This window comes from Oncorhynchus tshawytscha, unplaced genomic scaffold (genome assembly GCF_018296145.1).
Source record: "Oncorhynchus tshawytscha isolate Ot180627B unplaced genomic scaffold, Otsh_v2.0 Un_contig_5396_pilon_pilon, whole genome shotgun sequence".
Classification (NCBI taxonomy): Eukaryota; Metazoa; Chordata; class Actinopteri; order Salmoniformes; family Salmonidae; genus Oncorhynchus; species Oncorhynchus tshawytscha.
Window position 1 is genome coordinate 50838 of NW_024609471.1, and position 5086 is coordinate 55923.

At 44.5% G+C, this 5086-nt stretch overlaps 1 long non-coding RNA gene across 3 annotated transcripts; it reads left to right on the top strand.

Moving 5' to 3' along the window:
• The first annotated feature begins 1937 nt into the window (after positions 1 to 1937).
• On the top strand, positions 1938 to 4398 carry LOC121844937. Of its 3 annotated transcripts, none has more exons than XR_006082227.1 (3): positions 1938 to 1978; positions 3231 to 3347; positions 4299 to 4398. It is a non-coding gene; the product is annotated as an uncharacterized LOC121844937 (long non-coding RNA). The 3 variants fall into 3 exon arrangements; XR_006082226.1 differs by lacking the exon at positions 1938 to 1978 and adding an exon at positions 2080 to 2305; XR_006082225.1 differs by lacking the exon at positions 1938 to 1978 and adding an exon at positions 2080 to 2264.
• Positions 4399 to 5086: the final 688 nt, after the last annotated feature.

The window sequence follows — 5086 nt, forward strand, 5'->3', positions numbered from 1 at the left end:
CCCTGCTACTGACCCTCTCTCTCACAGCCCTGTCCTGGTCCAGGAGATAATACCAGCTGGCCCGAGAGGACACCAGGACATTACCCCTGCTACTGACCCTCTCTCTCACAGCCCTGTCCTGGTCCAGGAGATAATACCAGCTGGCCCGAGAGGACACCAGGACATTACCCCTGCTACTGACCCTCTCTCTCACAGCCCTGTCCTGGTCCAGGAGATAATACCAGCTGGCCCGAGAGGACACCAGGACATTACTGCTACTCTGACTCTGGCACCAATCAGACAGCCAGCCAGCCGGTCGTCATACTAACTGTTAGTGTTCTCTAAACGGAACCAGAACAGGACAACCCTTTTGGATCCCCACCATGAAGAGATATGGTGACAGTAGTATACTGTAGTAGACTGAGGAGTGTTGTGAGTGCTGCATCCTGCTTTGTCCCCAAAGATCTCTCTGTTCTAATCTGCTCTGTTCTATTCTAATCTGTTCTGCTCTATTCTAATCTGTTCTGCTCTATTCTAATCTGTTCTGCTCTCTATTCTAATCTGTTCTGCTCTATTCTATCTGTTCTGCTCTATTCTATCTGTTCTGCTCTATTCTAATCTGTTCTGCTCTATTCTATCTGTTCTGCTCTATTCTAATCTGTTCTGCTCTATTCTAATCTGTTCTATTCTAATCTGTTCTGCTCTATTCTAATCTGTTCTGCTCTATTCTAATCTGTTCTGCTCTATTCTATCTGTTCTAATCTGTTCTGCTCTATTCTAATCTGTTCTGCTCTATTCTAATCTGTTCTGCTCTATTCTAATCTGTTCTGCTCTATTCTAATCTGTTCTGCTCTAATCTGTTCTGCTCTATTCTAATCTGTTCTGCTCTGTTCAAATCTGTTCTGCTCTAATCTGTTCTGCTCTATTCTAATCTGTAATCTGTTCTGCTCTAATCTGTTCTGCTATTCTAATCTGTTCTGCTCTATTCTAATCTGTTCTGCTCTATTCTAATCTGTTCTGCTCTATTCTATTCTAATTCTATTCTGCTCTGCTATTCTATTCTAATCTGTTCTGCTCTATTCTATTCTAATCTATTCTGTTCTGTTCTGCTCTATTCTAATCTGTTCTGCTCTATGCTAATCTATTCTGTTCTGCTCTATTCTAATCTGTTCTGCTCTTCTCTGCTCTGCTCTATTCTATCTGTTCTGCTCTATTCTGTTCTCTATTCTAATCTGTCTATTCAGAACAGAACATAGCTGCTCAGTGGGGCAGCCAAACTTCTATTCTATCTGTTCCTCTATTCTAATCTGTTCTTTCTCCAAACCAACAAACTGCTTCTCCCTTTTTCCAAACCAACAAACTGCTTCTCCCTTTTCTCCAAACCAACAAACTGCTTCTCTCCTTTTTCCAAACCAACAAACTGCTTCTCCCCTTTTTCCAAACCAACAAACTGTTTCTCCCCTTTTTCCAAACCAACAAACTGCTTCTCCTTTTCTCCAAACCAACAAACTGCTTCTCTCCTTAACTCTGATTGAACAACAACATGCTCTTTCTCTCCTGTTCTGAATGAGAACACAATTCTATCTGTGATGATGATGATGATGATGATGATGATGATGATGATGGTGATGATGATGATGATGATGATGATGATGATGATGATGATGAAGATGATGATGATGATGATGATGAAGATGATACATGAGATTCTATTTTTCTTTCTTTGTAAAGCAGAATTATGAAACTTCAACAGAACAGAACAGAACAGAACAGAACAGAAACAGAAACAGAAACAGAACAGAACAGAACAGAACAGAACAGAACAGAACAGAACAGAACAGAACAGAACAGAAACAGAACAGAACAGAAACAGAACTGAGAAGGTTCTGTTAGTACAGAACATCCTCCCACAGACAGAGAAGGTTCTGTTAGAACAGAACATCCTCCCACAGACAGAGAAGGTTCTGTTAGTACCTACATCCTCCCACAGACAGAGAAGGTTCTGTTAGTTCCTACATCCTCCCCACAACAGACACCCTGAGAAGGTTCTGTTAGTACCTACATCCTGATCTGACAACAGACAGAGAAGGTTCTGTTAGTACCTACATCCTCCCACAGACAGAGAAGGTTCTGTTAGGACCTACATCCTCCCACAACAGACAGAGAAGGTTCTGTTAGTTCCTACATCCTCCCACAGACAGAGAAGGTTCTGTTAGTTCCTACATCCTCCCACAGACAGAGAAGGTTCTGTTAGTACCTACATCCTCCCACAACAGACAGAGAAGGTTCTGTTAGTACCTACATCCTCCCACAACAGAGCGAGAAGGTTCTGTTAGTACCTACATCCTCCCACAACAGACAGAGAAGGTTCTGTTAGTACCTACATCCTCCCACAACAGACAGAGAAGGTTCTGTTAGGACCTACATCCTCCCACAGAGCAGAGAAGGTTCTGTTAGTTCCTACATCCTCCCACAACAAACAGAGAAGGTTCTGTTAGTACCTACATCCTCCCACAACAGACAGAGAAGGTTCTGAGAAGGTACCTACATCCTCCCACAACAGACAGAGAAGGTTCTGTTAGTACCTACATCCTCCCACAACAGACAGAGAAGGTTCTGTTAGTACCTACATCCTCCCACAACAGACAGAGAAGGTTCTGTTAGTACCTACATCCTCCCACAACAGACAGAGAAGGTTCTGTTAGTACCTACATCCTCCCACAACAGACAGAGAAGGTTCTGTTAGTACCTACATCCTCCCACAACAGACAGAGAAGGTTCTGTTAGTACCTACATCCTCCCACAGACAGAGAAGGTTCTGTTAGTACCTACATCCTCCCACAGACAGAGAAGGTTCTGTTAGTACCTACATCCTCCCACAGACAGAGAAGGTTCTGTTAGTTCCTACATCCTCCCACAGACAGAGAAGGTTCTGTTAGTACCTACATCCTCCCACAACAAACAGAGAAGGTTCTGTTAGTTCCTACATCCTCCCACAACAGAGAGAGAAGGTTCTGTTAGTACCTACATCCTCCCACAGACAGAGAAGGTTCTGTTAGTACCTACATCCTCCCACAACAGACAGAGAAGGTTCTGTTAGGACCTACATCCTCCCACAGACAGAGAAGGTTCTGTTAGTTCCTACATCCTCCCACAACAGACAGAGAAGGTTCTGTTAGTACCTACATCCTCCCACAACAGACAGAGAGAACTTCAACATGAACAGAACAGAAATAGAGAACCCTGAGAAGGTTCTGTTAGTACCTACATCCTCCCACAACAGACAGAGAAGGTTCTGTTAGTACCTACATCCTCCCACAGACAGAGAAGGTTCTGTTAGTACCTACATCCTCCCACAGACAGAGAAGGTTCTGTTAGGACCTACATCCTCCCACAACAGACAGAGAAGGTTCTGTTAGTACCTACATCCTCCCACAGACAGAGAAGGTTCTGTTAGTACCTACATCCTCCCACAACAGACAGAGAAGGTTCTGTTAGTACCTACATCCTCCCACAACAGACAGAGAAGGTTCTGTTAGTACCTACATCCTCCCACAACAGACAGAGAAGGTTCTGTTAGTACCTACATCCTCCCACAACAAACAGAGAAGGTTCTGTTAGGACCTACATCCTCCCACAACAGACAGAGAAGGTTCTGTTAGTTCCTACATCCTCCCACAACAGACAGAGAAGGTTCTGTTAGTACCTACATCCTCCCACAACAGACAGAGAAGGTTCTGTTAGTACCTACATCCTCCCACAACAGACAGAGAAGGTTCTGTTAGTACCTACATCCTCCCACAACAGAGAGAGAAGGTTCTGTTAGTACCTACATCCTCCCACAACAGACAGAGAAGGTTCTGTTAGTACCTACATCCTCCCACAACAGAGCGAGAAGGTTCTGTTAGTACCTACATCCTCCCACAACAGACAGAGAAGGTTCTGTTAGTTCCTACATCCTCCCACAACAGAGAGAGAAGGTTCTGTTAGGACCTACATCCTCCCACAACAGAGAGAGAAGGTTCTGTTAGTACCTACATCCTCCCACAACAGACAGAGAAGGTTCTGTTAGTACCTACATCCTCCCACAACAGACAGAGAAGGTTCTGTTAGTACCTACATCCTCCCACAACAGAGAGAGAAGGTTCTGTTAGTACCTACATCCTCCCACAACAGACAGAGAAGGTTCTGTTAGTACCTACATCCTCCCACAACAGACAGAGAAGGTTCTGTTAGTACCTACATCCTCCCACAACAGACAGAGAAGGTTCTGTTAGTCTGTTAGCATCCATCCCCCACTCCTCCCACAGACAGAGAAGGTTCTGTTAGTACCTACATCCTCCCACAACAGACAGAGAAGGTTCTGTTAGTACCTACATCCTCCCACAACAGACAGAGAAGGTTCTGTTAGTTCCTACATCCTCCCACAACAGACAGAGAAGGTTCTGTTAGTACCTACATCCTCCCACAACAGACAGAGAAGGTTCTGTTAGTACCTACATCCTCCCACAACAGACAGAGAAGGTTCTGTTAGTACCTACATCCTCCCACAACAGACAGAGAAGGTTCTGTTAGTACCTACATCCTCCCACAACAGACAGAGAAGGTTCTGTTAGTACCTACATCCTCCCCAACAGACAGAGAAGGTTCTGTTAGTACCTACATCCTCCCACAACAGACAGAGAAGGTTCTGTTAGTACCTACATCCTCCCACAGACAGAGAAGGTTCTGTTAGTACCTACATCCTCCCACAACAGACAGAGAAGGTTCTGTTAGTACCTACATCCTCCACACACAACAGACAGAGAAGGTTCTGTTAGTACCTACATCCTCCCACAACAGACAGAGAAGGTTCTGTTAGTACCTACATCCTCCCACAACAGACAGAGAAGGTTCTGTTAGTTCCTACATCCTCCCACAACAGACAGAGAAGGTTCTGTTAGTTCCTACATCCTCCCACAACAGACAGAGAAGGTTCTGTTAGTACCTACATCCTCCCACAACAGACAGAGAAGGTTCTGTTAGTACCTACATCCTCCCACAACAGACAGAGAAGGTTCTGTTAGTTCCTACATCCTCCCACAACAGACAGAGAAGGTTCTGTTAG